The sequence below is a fragment of the Pelodiscus sinensis genome, chromosome 3 (genome assembly GCF_052426305.1).
Source record: "Pelodiscus sinensis isolate ZL-2025 chromosome 3, ASM5242630v1, whole genome shotgun sequence".
In the NCBI taxonomy this organism is placed as follows: domain Eukaryota; kingdom Metazoa; phylum Chordata; order Testudines; family Trionychidae; genus Pelodiscus; species Pelodiscus sinensis.
The window spans coordinates 101,583,431-101,599,769 of NC_143054.1; the positions used below are offsets into that span (position 1 = coordinate 101,583,431).

Here is a 16,339-nt window from a genome sequence, read left to right on the forward strand (position 1 = left end):
TGTTCACCAAAAGGCATTTCCCCCTCTCTTTATGGACAGAATGTGACTCCCACAGGGAAGCTGGGCCTGTGTGCCTTAGAAGTAAGTTCCCTAGAAATAAGGGGAGGGGGCCACCAGGGCATAAATCATTACCCTACCCCCAGGCCTATCCGTGCTTGGCCTCTCCCCCCCGACTCCACCTCAGGTCCCATTTCTGCTTGATCCCCACCCACAAGTTCCCACCAACCAATTACACTTCTCTGCTCCCTTCTTTCAGAGCACTTCTCATTTGCACCTCTCAGCGTCCTCCCACAAGGGGCCCTGCCACCACTGCCTCTCTGTCTCTCAGGGTGCATCTACACAGCACCCTTACCTGGAAATAAGCTACACAATTTGCACTATGAAATTGTGTCTACACAGTGCCAAATTTGGAAATTCAGCGCTATTCCAACCAATCCCTTAACTCTCATGAAACGAGGTTTACAGGGACACCAGATTGTGCGCATGTTATTTTGAAATATATTTTGAAATAATGGGTGCCTTTAAAGACGTGGAATTGCTATTCTGGGATATTTCCTGTATCCTGAAATAGCCCCATTGTCTCTAGAGGGAGCAGAGGCATGAGTGGAGGGGGGAGGAGAGCAAGGGAAAGGCAGAGCAGTACAGCAGCTCCCCGAGTTACAAACAAGTTACGGACCAACACTTGGCAATTGTAACACTTGGTCCATAAGTCGAAGTGTTCGTAACTCGGATCCCATAGAGTTACATGGTGACCGCACTGTTTGTAAGCGCGGATCGCCGTTCGTAACTTGGATCCACATTTACGACCACTTTGGTCATAAGTGCAGATGGTCGTAAGTGGAGGTGGTCGTAACTCAGGGAGCAGCTGTAATAGGAAAAGAAACAGTGTGGGATGTGGGAGTACGGCCTTTGGGTGGAGTATAGGTGGGGCCATGGCTCATGTACCATTTTGGTGGCAGCTCACCAAAGGGAAGTGTGTCTCATCCTGTTTGAGGAGGCTTGGTCTCCCTTGGCTTCTCACACCTGCCATCCATGCCTATCCTCTCCTTGCATTTTGATCTGTGATGATTTAGTTACGGCTGACCTCAGTGAAATGAAAATGCAAGTAAAGAAGTTGGTAGCAGAAGGAGTAGGTCTTTGTTTGAAGACAACAGAAGAAGCCATTAAGTTTGGCTGCACATTAAAGAGGTGCTATTTTGCCTTTACTCTTGTAATGGTGACCTTTCACCAGGTGAAACTATTGAAAATTTGTTGTGGAGTTAATGGCAATCATGAGCATCTAATACATGAGAATGGATTGGTGGTGGTGTTTATAATAATCTTTCATAAAGTCCAGGCTGACACAGAATTAAAGTAGTACAAATATATTTCCTTTCTCACAAACACATACACACACAAAAAGACCAGCTGAAGCAACCTTGCTACCTAGGCCAAACAAAATTCATGTCTTTTCACTTGAACATCATTATTGCCAAACACCCTACTTAGTTCCATAACAAATTTCCTTTCAGGTGGAACATATACAGTCAGGTTACAATGCACTTTTCCAATTCATCACAGTCACACTCAGATGAGCAATATGAATTCCAATTAGTGTTAGATCAAGATATGCTTTCTATAGACATATGTGTAGCTGTAAAGTCTGTTAAAATCTGTAATATTTTATTTGTACATGTAAAAGTAAAAGTACGAGTTGAATGTTTGACTCTGATTATGTGGAACTAGAGGTGACATAATTTTACCCACGATGCCAAGGGCTTATTCTGCATTGAAAAGCATTTGGTAGGTCCTCTGTGCATATGTGAAGGCTCACTGAAGTCAAAGAAGCACTGCATGGGCTCAGGGGTTTGCCTGCATGGTTCTAATATAAGATCAAGGTCTAATTTTCATTACATTGTAAAGTGCTTTGCAGATGCCTTGTGTATGAAAGTTATAGAATGAAACACATCATTCTAACCTGCAGGGAAATAACTTCCAAGATTCAAGCAAGTTTCAGTGTGCACAGACTAAAGTCACAGTAGGCCAAAAAAGAACCAACAAGCAGCTGTAAAACTTGAATATTTTTTCACTGTCAGGATAATAAATTAATATCGGGTTTGAATTTGAATGGAGCTAAGCATTTTCTGAGAGCTGCTGATTGTCTGAATGTCCCATTTACTTCAGTAGTAAGCAAAAGATACTTGACACCCTGCATACTTGTTTCCATCATATATAATTAACAAGTTCCTTAAATAATTAAAACTCAAATAATTCCTAAAAACCCCCACCAAAACCAATTGTCTTTTTCAACACTTGCTCTGTTTACTTTTTTTAATGTAATGCCACTTGATGGCTGAACCTGGCTGGCTGCTTGGGGTTTATATTTCATTTCATACTGTAAGAAAAAAAGATAGATATCATTGCCTAATAATTTGTTAAATTTATTTCATTCCTGTTGACTTTTGTAAACAAACAAACCAACCCTACTTTTAAAACAAACAACAAAACCAAATATCTAGCTGTGGAGACTAATCTAATTTGAGTGTGTACTCTTAATTGGTCTTGAATGCTTTTAGCCCAACTGTAAAAAAAAGAAAATAAGATGATCTCTCAAGTTGTTTTCTTTCTTTCCTTATTCCCCTTTCCTGCTTGGTTCAGTCTGTCTCAGACTCCATAGATCCTGGGAGAGGGAATATTTACGAAATTCCTTCCTGCCTTGGTAAACATACTTTACACAATCTAAAACAGGCTAGTGTTACATTTCTTTGCTGGTCCCTTTTGACTCCTGAAATAAAAAGAAAAAAGAAAAGTGGGAATTTTATATTTGCATTTTATTCAGTAGCGACAACCACTATTTACTTAGAGGAAAGGGGACACACTGTGCTCAGGATTTTGTACTAAAATAAATTGACTTGAATTTCCAATCCTACCATCCTCCTCATGCCCAGCTTTCATCTCTTGCCTGCAGGCCTGTTAAACCTGTATACACATTCACAGAAGGACACATATTCCAATGTACTTAGAACTCTTTCATCAGCACTGTCTGGGTACTTAACAGCAGGCAGGCTGTGACTAAGAAATTTTACTACAGATGTGGGAGAGGTTTGGTTTCACATTCTTAATGGCATTCTCTTTCAATAGGGCAACTTGGTCTTAAAGTCTCACATTTAGTGGATCGTGGCTTGTTTTGTTGCTACTTTTTATTTGTTTATTTCACCTTCCTTCCCTGCTAAATTATGTTCCACGTGGATTATTCATTATTATTATTATTATTGATAATATCCTCATGTTTAAGTGAATATCAGATTTATAGTGCAAGTAATGAAGATTATTTATTACTAGAAAAATACTTCATTTCTATGGACACTTGAGTCCCTGTGATCGTAAACTTGCAGTGACTTACAACGGCTTAGCAGCTAAAATCTCTAAACAACATTAAATCCCACACAGTTCATGAAAAGAGCTAAGCAAAACAGATCACTTACACAGTGATTTCAGCCTTTCTTTGCTCTCAGAAATCATATTCAGATCAATTCATTATTAAATTTACTGCCAATTTTTGCATTTTTTTTACCTTCAATTGCAGAATTCAATGGGAGGTTTATGTAAATGGCTGAAAGACAAGGCCCATAAAACCTTTGCCCACTTTATGAAAGCATCACAAAGATCATGAGGTGCCAACTGAGCAGTAAAATGTTCATTAAAAACTCCCTTGAATTACAAATAACTGAACATCTCATATATAGAACCAGTTTTGTTTTTGAGATCCAATAAATAGCATTTTAAGTGCTTTTTCTTCTCTCAATAAACATAAGTGAATTTGCTTATGAAGTGGGGTGTCACTGAGTCTTGTAGTTCTGTTTTAGGTGTTTGTCTTATTTATGTATTTAAATTTAATATTTTAATACATTTGGATTAAAACCAACCTACAACAGAGTCATCGGTCTCTGTATTTGTATTATGTTGTTGGTATCATCAGAACAAAGAGAAGAGAACACCCTCTCCTTTAGCCTTTGTGATAAGTCTCTTTGAACTGATGTCCATTGAAACAAGACTGGGTAACAAACAAGACTCTTGGCTTTGAGGCTAGATCTACACTATGGGGTTTTGAGAAACTCCGTCGCATCCAGGGAACACGTCTGCTCTTCCATATTTTGTTTTGTGGAAGAGCAGACGTGCTCTTTCAGAAGCCCTGTCTTCTTCCTTCCACAAGAAGGAAGGACTCTTCTGAAAGATAAGGTTTTTCCAAAATTTGGCTAAGTGTAGATGGACCAAATTTCGGAAAAAGGTATGCAGATTGTTCAACCACAGTGAACAGGACAGTTGGACAAAAAAAAAAAGGCTGGTACAAAAGATATTTTATTATGTGGCTACAATAAGTGAGATACTGGAAAAGCCTATGGATTCTCCAGATGACTGATAAAGTGATAATGCCGTAGATACAAATGGATTAGAGTTTTTTTTTCAACTTAATCCCCTTAATAATGCAGCCTTCATTTTCTGTTCTCTATATCTTTTTAGAAGAAGGTACTATCCAATACCTGAACTTACAATCTTTCTACTGTTCCTATTGGTTTCACTGTGCAAGGAATACCATATCAGGCCCAGAATGTTTAGTTAGTAACTATCCAATTAGACAGTAGTATGGGGAAACTGTTGATTCTTCTTTTTCCATATCAGCTGTTTTCTCACTTGCCAAATTTACTGCTGAACTCCAGTAAAACCAGCACATATGCACAAGACAAGTCTGAGCTCCGTGTGGTATTCATTGTGTTTTTCTGTCGGCAGATTCTTCTTACTCAATATAACTATGAAACATAATATGCTAAAACATTATGTGTATGTGCGTGCACACACATACACAGAACTCTTTAGAAGAGTAGTTATGTACTCGTCTAAAAAGCTGTTCAGTATATCACTGCATGAATGGTGTCATAGCCCATAGCCCTGCTGTATTGTTCAGGACAATAATGTTGTGAAAACCTTGTATCACAGGAAAAGGGAAAGGGTTTAAAAGCATCATACTGAGGCTGGGCATTCTGCCAGAGGGAAGGGATAGAAGTGAAGTGCTCCTAGAGGTTTTCTTTTTTTAGACAATGATTACTGGAGGGGAAAGAAGGCCAGTCAAAGTAGTGCAAAAAGAAAAGAATAAAGTATTCACTGTAGGCTACTGGCAAATCCTTAAATCTCACTTTAAGCAAAAATTCTTCATCTGTAAAATAAAGTGCATAAAATTGCAGTGTTTGAAGAGTATTGTCCATTTCCCCCAGCCATTTCAAAACTGATTAAAATGCATGATATCTATATCTACCCATTGCCACATATACATATGTTTGTGCATACATACGCACACACACACACACATATATTTATGCATACTTACATGCATGTACATATACAATACATTTGTCAGAAAGTCCTGAAGACCCCAAAGAAAGGAAGCCACACCGAGATTGTCTTCAAGAATATGAGTATTCTATTTTTACAACAAAATGTACTGGTCTCATTTGAAAGATTAAATAACTGTTATAGAAATGGCGGATTGTTGAAAATCATTTGCCTTGAACTCACTAGAGAGCAGTGCAGTGTCTTACTGCATTGGAATGGGGAATAGTTATACAAACCAGATGCACTAATGTGGAAGATGAGCCTCTTGGCTTCCTGGCAATGTTGGGTTGTGGTATGTAACAGGAGCATTTTGAGATTTATTTGTATGTGGGGAAAGTGCTCCCTAAAAATTCAATAGCTCTTTGGAGACACAGTTTGTAATTGTATTAGCATTTGTGGTCAAGAGTAACTGAAAGATTTGACTTCTCTTGCACCTATAACAAAACATAATTGTAAGATATGCATTCTCATTTCATTGAGAGATGTAGGCAGTGTTTTGCAGGATTTTCACTTTTAAGGCTTCTGACGTTTAGAAATTAAATTAGGCATGGTGAAGGGTAGACTGGAGGTTGAGGATGCTTTTGGCAAGTAAACACAAAGCTGAAAAGCCAGATTTGCCAAGCATTTCTCAGGGATGTTTGCCCAATTTGCATGTCCTCAGTCAGCCCATGGTGTGTCCTCAGTGTGAAATTGACTAGGACTGTATGAAAATGACAGCTGTGGCTGATGAATTAAGAGTAACACAAAAATATTTAAGTTTTTTTGTGCTACCTAACATATGCTGGTAAACTTGTGGAGTGTGTGGATTTTTTTTGTCTCTGAGGGAGCTATTTCTTTTTTTGTAATAGCCTAAAATTGAAACCCTGATTACTGTATTAGTAATGGTTGGTGAACCTCAGAAGGAGGGCTAATTTTGGGAGAAGCATTGAAAGTCCTGAAGCTGATCCAAAACCAGAGAATTCTCTGGTCTGGAAATCAGGCTAAAAGATGTTTCGATATCAGGTTGTTTTGTGAGATTTTCAATTCTTTTTAGTTCCAGATGTGCAGAAAGTATTGAGAACTATTTTGCAAGGGCTCATTTTGCAATGCTTTTTCTCACAGCTGAAACTAGAAATTCCAGAGATGTGTGAAAATTAAAATAAGTAAATAACCAAGTTCATAGATTTTTTGGGTCATTTCAAGTAATGGGCAGTATCTCCCTGTGGTTCATATGTTTCTCAGTCTTCCTTTAGACCTTACTCTAGCAAAGCACTTTAAAAATGGTTCACTTGAAGCATGTGAATTCTTCCATTGGAGTCAGCAGGAATACGTGCATGTTTTAAAACACCCTTAAAAACAACAATGGTGCTATAGCACCTGAGAGACTAACCAAAACTATATAGATAGCATCATGAGCTTTCATGGGCACAACCCTCTTCAGAAATAATGGAGCAAGAGGCACAGAGGCTCAATTATAAAGCAGAGAGGGGAGGGGAGGAAAACCTGTCAATTAAAGTGTCCATGCTAAATGAGGCTAATAGAATGGGCTGTAAGTGCCCAATATTTAGCTTTTGATGTCACTTGGGTGTTGAATACAATGGGCCATCCAGTTTATGTCATTGTTCAAGCCATGAGAGATAGTATCAAATTTGAGTATGAAGGTCAGTTCCGCAGACTCTTTCTCTAGTTGATTCCTGAAATTACTTTGTAAGAGAATAGCTACATTTAAATCTACTAATGAGTGACCAGGCAAGTTAAAATGTTCCTCAACAGGTTTCTCTGTGTTACCAGTTTTAATATCTGATTTGTATCCATTAATCCTTTTGTAGTAGAGACTGTCCAGTTTGGCCGATATATATGACAAAGGGGCATTGCTGGCACTTGACTTTTTTTGCATGCTTAAAGTGAAGCATGTGCTCTAGTGCTTTGCTAAACTGTTATTCAGAGGTAGGTTGTCAAAGACACAAAAGGTAGTTATACTGAAAATCAATGGGACTTAGGTACCTGACTTTTGTGCACTTGAAAATCTCTGCTTTAGTCAGTAACAAACCTATCCTTTCATAATGATTGCAGCATTTGAGAAGCATTTCTATCATGCCTGACATGGAAAAGAATAATAGAATCATGGAACACTAGAACTGGAAGGGACCTCAAGAGATCTTCAAATCCAGATTCCTGCCCTCATGACAGGACCAAGCACGATCTATATCATCCCTGATAGATGTCTGCCTAACCTGCTCTTAAACATCTCTAAGGATGGAGATTCCACAATCTCCCTGGGGAATTTATTCCAGTGTTTAACCACCCTGACAGGAAGTTTTTCCTAATGTCCAACCTAAACCTCCTGTGCTGCAGTTTAGCCCATTAGCCCATTGCTTCTTGTCTTATTATCAGAGGCTAAAGAGAACAATTTCCCCCCCTCCTCCCTGTGAAACCCTCTTCGATACCTGAAAACCGCTATCATGTCCTCTCTGTCTTCTCCTTTCCAAACTAAACAAGCTCAATTCTTTCAGACTTGCCTCATAGCTCATGTTTTCTAAACCTTTAATCATTTTTGTTGGTCTTCTCTGGACTTTCTCCAATTTTTCCACATCTTTCTTGAAATGTAGTACCAAGAGCTGGACACAATACTCCAGTTGAGGCCTAATCAGTGCAGAGTAGAATGGAAGAATGACTTATCATATCTTTCTCACAACACCTGTTAATGCATCCCAGAATCATGTTTCTTTTTTTTTTTTTTTTTTTTTTTTTTTTCTTTGCAACAATGCCACACTGTTGACTCACATTTAGCTTGTGGTCCACTATGACCCCTAAATGTCTTTCTGCACTACTCCTTCCTAGACAGTCACTTCCCATTCTGTATGGGTGTGTCTAAACTACACCCATCTGTCGGCAGAGGGATGTAAATTAGACACATCGAAAGAGTACAGGATCTTTCGAAATTGGGCATTTCTGTCGAAAATGCCCCATCTAAACTGCCGGGTTTGTTTGTTTTTTGAAAAGCCTGATTTAGAAAAAAAGAGGTGGCCGCCATTATGCAAATGAAGCATGGGATATTTAAATCCTGGCTTCATTTGCACTTTTGATGTGTCTAATTTACATCCCTCTGCCAACAGAGGGGTGTAGTTTAGACACACCCTATGTGTGAAATGGATTGTTCCTTTCTAAGTGGAGTACTTTGCATTTGTCCTTCTTAAACTTCATCCTATTTACTTCAGACCATTTCTCCAGTTTATCCAGATGTTTTTTAATTATGACCCTATCCTCCAATGCAGTTGCAACCCCTCCAAACTTGGTATCATCTGCAAACTTAATAATCGTACTCTCTATGCCATCATCTAAATAGTTGATAAACAGAATTGGTCCCAAAACAGACCCCTGCAGAACCCCACTTGTTATGCCTTTCCAGCATGACTGTGAACCATTAGTAACTACTCTCTGAGAATGGTTATCCAGTCAGTTATGCACCCACCTTACAGTAGTCCAATCTAAGTTGTATTTGCCTAATTTATTGATAAGACGGTCATGCAAGACTGTATCAAATGCCTTACTAAAGTTTAGGTATACCACATCCACTGCTTCTCCCTTATCCATAAGACTTGTAATACTATGGAAGTAAGCTATCAGATTGGTTTGACATGATTTGTTCTTTACAAATCCATCTGGCTGTTACCTATTACTTTATTTTCTTCCAGATGTTTGCAGATGAATTCCTTAATTACCTGCTCCATTATCTTTCCTGGTACAGAAGTTAAACTGACTCGTCTGTAGTTTCCTGGGTGGTTCTTATTTCCCTTTTTATAGATCAGCACTATATTTGCCCTTTTCCAGTCTTCTGGAATCTCTCTCAACTTCCATGATTTTTCAAAGATGATAGCTAAAGGCTCAGATACTTCCTCTATCAGCTCCTTGAGTATTTTAGAATGCATTTCATCAGGCCCTGGAGGCTTGAAGACATCTAATTTTTCTAAGTGATTTTTAACTTTTTTTTTTAATTTTAACTTCTAAACCTATCCCATTTCCACTAAAGAATATGAGGACCAATCCACAACATTGACACTCTGGTAAAAATTCTATTCTTAGTTACAGTGGCGTAAATTCTGTGTAACTTCATTGATTATTATGGAGCGACTCCAATTTTACATCATGAAAATGAGAGAAACTGACCTTTTGACTCCTGTTATGCCAGTGGTTTCTTTAATTCTTGCATTAACAAACGCAGTCACATTTCTCACAATGTACCATTGTTTCTATGAGCTACATGAGGAACTGATAGCCTCTTCATAAAGACAATCCGTTATGATTTTTGGCTCCATTCAGAGAGATTTTATAACATGTTTGGCACTAGTGACACCACACACAGGGTGATGCATTCAGTTCTGGGCACCTTAGTGACGTCAATAAACTGGAGAGTATTCAACAAAAAGCTGAAAATATTATGACAAGGTTAGAAGGACTGATTTATGAGAGACAATTAAAATCACCAAATATATATTGCTTGCCTGAATTAGATCAAATCTCAGATCACCATGAATGAATACTGAAAGCCCGTGAACATCAAGAAGAGACACATTTAGGGTTTTCAGGGAGTTATAATTATGAACGATGGGATGAAATTGAGCAATGGAAAATAGAAGCTCAGTATGAAGGGAAATTGCCTAATTGAATGAAATAGTCTCCCAAGGGAAGTAGCAGAACCCTGTTGGCTGAGTCGCTAAAATTAGATTGGATGATGGAGTTTTTCTCCTCTATCTCCCCACTGCCACTGCCTTTTCCCACTGCAGGACTCCTTCATAGTGGTGGGAAAGACTCCAGCAATTCCCTGATGTGTAGGGGTAGACAGGTGGGGTGGAAGACCCTGGTGGCAGGAAACTACACTGCTAAAAATAGCAGGGTTGATTAGAGGAGCACTTCTTGTGTGTGTACAGAGCTATATACAGTTCTGTCATGTCTTTATTTTCCTAAGCAGTGATTTACATTCTATACTATTTGTACCTATTTTAGCTGGAGGGGATGGGGGTACAGGGCATGAATGCCCAGTAATCTGGCTGTTGGGGAGACTATCTCCATCCTGGTTCCTGATGTCCCATCCCCACCCCTTCCCTATAGGAGCCTAGCACATCTACACTATGGCTCCCAGCTCCAACCCAGCCCTAGTGTACTGGGGATCTAGGTGTCAAAGTTCAAGGAGAATAGTCAGGACCATGCCAGCCTCCCTTCACCTACATGTACTCAACATGCCACCAAAGGACTGTGCAGTGTAGACACATCCTCTGTTCTACTACTGTATTCTACCCAGTATGTGTATGATACTCCCATTACTGACACACAAGTGTGGGTACCAACCTCAGGGAACGCCAATAAAAACCAGGGCACAAACTCCTAATTGGTTGTTAATTCTAATCTTGGATTTCATTAACCAACTGAATGAAGTGTAAACTCCTCAGGAACTTTAGCAGTCTTAACACGGAGTCAGATAATCCCCTAGGCTATGTCTACACTCGTGGCTTCTTGAGCTAGAAATATGCAAATGAGCAGGGCTTGACAAACAGTGGCAAAAGCCGCTTGCCAGCCCCGCACTGCACATGCGCAAGAGTCGCATGGCGCATGCACGCGCCACCGGTAAACAGGGCGTGCGGCTGAAATCTATGGGCGAGTAGATTCTATAGTTTGTCAAGCCTTGCAAATGAGGCTAAGCATGGAATAATGCCAAGCCTCATTTGCATACCTAATGAGCCGCCATTTTTGCAGAAGAGGCTCTTGCGCCATAAGGAGCTGTCTACACTTCCCCTTCTTGTGCAAGAAAAACCCTCTTGCACAATGCTGTTATGCCGATTATTTTAAGGAATAAAGGCATTGCACAAGAGGGGTTTTTTTGTGGAAGAAAGGGCAGTGTAGGCAGCTCCTTCCGGCGCAAGAGCCTCTTCTGCAAAAATGGTGGCTCATTAGGTATGCAAATGATGCTTGGCAATACTCCACGCTTAGCCTCATTTGCATATTTCTGGCACAAGAAGCTGCGAGTGTAGACATAGCTGGAGTTCTCTGGTCTGTCTTGCCACCCAAGTGAGCATGTCTCTCTCATAAATGACTCTTTATACCAAGACTTTCAGTAATATTCAGGTTATTCCTGGTCCTGAAAAAACAGTCACTTTAAGTCAATTGAACTTTAGGTCTCACCCCAAAGACAGTGCTTATAGACAGTCCTATAGTTAACTATATGGAGATTTAATAAATAGGAAAGGGAAATAGAGAGTTATTTACAGGGTTAAAGCAAGCAAATATAGATACATGAATGAGCTCATGTCAGGTTTTAAAAGATAATATAGACTTCTATTATGTGTTTGATCTTGCATAATTCATCTTTATGGAGAGGAGAGCAGAACAATAGTCCTTTTGTTGACATTTCCTCAATCCAGATGTGGACACATTTCAGTTTTAAGGTCTACCCATGGCCTTCTGGTATTGATGAGTCTTCTCTTTTGCAGGAAGGGGGAACAATAATTTCTGTAAAGACCAGCTCATCACACTAATTAATGTGTGGCTCACAATTCAGACACTGATATATTATATTACAGCATGGAACATAGATACTACAAGTAACATTAATGCATGCAGCAACTAACAAGCATTCAGAATATGTGTATTAGCTATGAGGATATGAGCAGTCACATTGGCTTTGCTAGATTTGGGCTTTAATGCTCTTAACATATGAAATCTGAAATTTGTGTATTTTTATTTTAGTGTCCCAATAAATTACAATTAATGTCTAATTCACTATTTCCTATTATTCCTCGGTCTGTTTTAGCATTGTTGCTTTCAAAGTATCTTTGTCTACTTGTAAATTTCAGATGTATAATGTTTTAGATTGAAAACAATGTTTTGCCCATATTTTGAATGGTTTTATTTTCCTGACCTCACTACTAGCTGCTCTTCCAAAATTAATATCTGTGAATTTGGAAGAGGGACTAAATTACATTCATTACATAAAATTTCTATTGCCCTAATACAATATCTAAGGGTATGTTTACACTGCCACCCTAGTTCGAACTAGGGTGGCTAATATAGGCATTTGAACTTTCAAATGAAGCCTGGGATTTAAATATCCTGGGCTTTATTTGCATGTTCCCAGGCGTTGCCATTTTTAAATGTCCCGTAGTTCGAACTACCTGCCCGCGGCTACATGCAGCACGGACTAGGTAGTTCGAATTAAAGCTCCTAATTTGAACTACCATTACTCCTCATTGCAGGAGTAATACCCTAAGAGAATTATATCATGGTAAAGGCACAACATTTAGCAGTACATAGTAGACATACCTTCAAAAGCAAAACTCCTGGAAAACATTCTGTGGCATAGATCCTTCATATAATCCAGCTCCAATTATGGACTTCTACACAATCTCCATCTTTCTCCACGCACCCTCACGCTGACCCCTGTTGCACACACAGATCTTTTTCTCTTCAGGAAAAGCCTGACATACTGATGATGTCTCTTGCAGTGCCCTAAAGTATTAGATGTCAGCGAGGCAAATCAAAGCAAAAAATTAATTCCAGAGCTGAGAACTGTAGTTTATCTATGGTTTATTCCAGGAGAGTGGAGGTGGCTACTGGCTTTAATGCCTCTGAGGTTTGGAAGTGCTGGTAGTCCACATGGAAGAAGTGACAACATCTGAGGTAAACAAACACAGGACTCTGATTCTATTTCACCTTGTTTAATGAAATATTCAGTGAGGCCAGATTTAACATTCATTCTTTGTGTTCTACCGTAGATGTGATACATGGCCATTTATCATCCTACTTGTTTACAGTCATTTTAACCAAAGGGCATTGGCATGGCATGAGTACAGCTTTCATTAGATTGTATCAGATGCTGCTGAAAATCAAATATTGCATCCACTGAACTCCATCTACTAATTTTGTAATTCTGTTCTCTTCCTCCATCCCAAAAACATAAATCACAAGTGCCAAGGAATATTTTTTAAGCAATCCATGCTACTCTAGACATGTAGGGCTTCCTTGTCTCGTACTAGGAACAGAAGTTACTTATGGGATGGTAATTGCTATGATCATTCTTTTTTCCTATTTTTGAAGATTAATACTACATTTTCTCTTGTCTTCCAATACTTTCTCTGTCCATGATTCCCTGTCCCCTTCTGAATTGAGCCTAAGATTATATTTTATCTGCTTTTTCAATTACTCCTTCATGCAGGGCAGACCTCCTCACCCAGCTGATGATGGTCAGATCTGAGAGGTTAACTATAGTAATTCAGAAGCCATGAGTGTGTACAAGTAGCTTAAACTGCTACTGCAATATCCATCTCACTGTACTTATCCATACTGATTTACATTTTTCATCACATGCTCAAGTCTTAATTTTTTTGGTCTTTCTGAAATTTTTCTCAGTGGTGCTTCTCCTGTAGGCTACTTCCCCAGGAAGGAAACTGAAAAGTGAAATCAGTATTTTACCTACACCCCAAATTCCAAAAGGTATTCACAGCTATTCTTTTACCAGTGCAATGCTTCCATTCCTCTAGAGAAAAGGATGGTGCAGAAACAGTGTCTTATATATTACATTAGGGGCCTCCAAAGCAGCAGGACTTCAGGGAGGGCAGACAAACATCCGTGATGATCCTGGCAGCCACTGTAGAACACTCCATTAGTTCATGTGCTGTATAGAAGAGTAACATTGAGCACTAGCTGATTTATTTATTTATTTGGTCAGAATGATTTTCTTAAAAAAAAAACCAAAAAAACCCACACCACTGCCCTGATGATAAAACAGTAATTTTCCATGGGAAAATTTTAGTTTTGCTGGAAAATTTCAAATTTCCATTGGGAAAATCAAAATGACAGTTCTCTGGCTGCTAGGAAAGGCTCTTATCAATTTCGCTTTCTGCCTGTAAAATTGACAAAATCTTTCCCGGAGGGCTGCTGAGGGTGAATGCCCTGATTTGGTGCCTCCCTACTTCATTTGGGTGAAGAAGTAGAGAGCCCAGACACTGTCTCCACCCACAGCCCCATGGCCAAAGCATCCAAGCGCCCTACCTCTCGGAATTTCTGGCCCTGAAGTACAAGGAACAGCTTCAAAAGGAGAGAGTGAGGGAACTCCCCCGCCCCATCAGAATATCCCAATGGTTAGGGCACTCTTCTGAGCGGTATAAAAATTTTAGGAGCCTACAGGATTAGGCAGCAGCTGAACAGGAGTTTTGAGGATGTCAATGATGCTGAAATGTCAGACATGGCCACCCAAGTTGTGTGGGGTTTTTGTGTGTGTGTGTGTGTGTGTGTGTGTGTGTGTGTATGGATCTAATCCTAGAAGATCGCATTTAACATCAGTCCTTTCACTTCCTTAAAGGGAATGCATCACCAGTCTCTCTCTCTCTCATAAAAGTTACTGACTTAAAATTTGGTGAAATAGTTGGTACATATAAATAATACAGCAGAATTGCAGCCACTAACTGATGCATAGAAGAAACAGTACATACAGAGGAGAAGAAGCTTTGGCACAGGACAATGGGGAAAGCCTTATCTTTAAGGAATAGGAAGGACCCTTAATTTTGGCAAAGAACAGACAAGATCTTAATTTTTATGGTATCAGAGGATACATATGACCTCTTTTGGAAAATAGGTATAGTAGTAGTATAACTCAATTGTTGAAAATTAAAGAATATAATAGACAAAATCACCTTTTTATTTAAAGAAAATATAGGGTCTTTGTCTAAATGTAAAGGTTGACTTTCTTTTGTAATTTCATTATACTGTGTTCATTATTTCTTGACTATATCTGGGAAGCAAATGCATAAAATTCTTTTGCTGGTGTCTGAAATATGAAATCACAGCTTCCATGGGAGATGAGTACTTTTTTTTGTTTGATTGGGCTTTTTTACTACATAAACTGTAGCTAGCCAATTCCTGTCTGTGACTTAAAGTACTTCGGGAGTATAATATCCTGAAGACAGTAGCAGATGCCTTACATTGAAAGGCTGTTCCTCCCTGGTTTTTAGTAGTGTTGTCAGCACACATTTTGTCCCCTTTCCATTCTTTTGTTGGTCTAGCCTCTGGTTGCAATACAGTTAAACCAAATGGCTTAACTGCAATTTATCCAACAGTGTAATTACCCAAGTTGCTCAAGGGGTCTCTAGGCTTCATTCCCAGCTGGGAGACTTCTTGCTATTTTTAATTTTTTTAACATAATAAAGAAAAAGACTTACCAAGCAGTGTTTTAAAACAAAGTACACAGAATTCCTAACCGTAGAGTAATCTCAGGCACTGGTTCAGCAGTCACAATAAGTCTCTTAATGCCATGTGACAGCAGCCTCTGTTAGTTGTGTTTTTTTTTTCATTTTTTCAGGGGTTGATAATTGAACCACAGGAATCCACTCACAGCTGAAACTTAAGAAAGTTTGAGTTAGTTTGAAAAGCTGGCTGGTTATCAGTAAACATTTAATGGGAGGATTTATTAATAGTTATTTCTCTCTTAATTCTCAATAGTTTCATATGGAATTCAGAAAACAAAATAATAAAACAAGCAAATCAGCTAATTATTATCCATATACATGTAATATGCTGGGGTATTTTTAAGAGATAATGTAAGATTTTTCCCCTTTAGGTTCTTATATGTTGTTTGCATTCCTATAACCCTTTTTTTTTAATTCAAGTAGGTGTCAGATTTATATTATAAACATTTTGGGATATTTAAACTATTAATTAAATATACAGAAGGCTCCTTCTGGTATTTTTTGCATAATATATTTTTGCTAAGTTTTTAAATCAGAGTGTCTTGAAGCACCTATGGTGTGTCTAGACTACAGGGCTTTTTCGAAAAAAGTGGCCTTTTTTCGAAAAAACTTTCCCTGCATCTAGACTGCTGCCACATTCTTTTGAAAGTAAATCGAAAGGATGCGGCAGTTTTTTCGACTGCGGGAAACCTTGTTTTACGAGGAATAATACCTTTTTTTGAAAGTACTCTTTTGAAAAAAGGCGCTATGTAATGCAA

General features: G+C 38.8%; 1 long non-coding RNA gene across 2 annotated transcripts; it reads right to left on the minus strand.

Annotated features, from left to right (window-relative positions):
• Positions 1-1,354: 1,354 nt before the first annotated feature.
• LOC112543591 (uncharacterized) lies at positions 1,355-15,877 on the minus strand. Of its 2 annotated transcripts, none has more exons than XR_016349191.1 (4): positions 15,555-15,877; positions 12,661-12,846; positions 9,514-9,773; positions 1,355-7,989 (listed from the first exon to the last, which is right to left on the minus strand). It is a non-coding gene; the product is annotated as an uncharacterized LOC112543591 (long non-coding RNA). The 2 variants fall into 2 exon arrangements; XR_016349192.1 differs by having other exon boundaries at positions 1,355-2,764; positions 15,555-15,876.
• Positions 15,878-16,339: the final 462 nt, after the last annotated feature.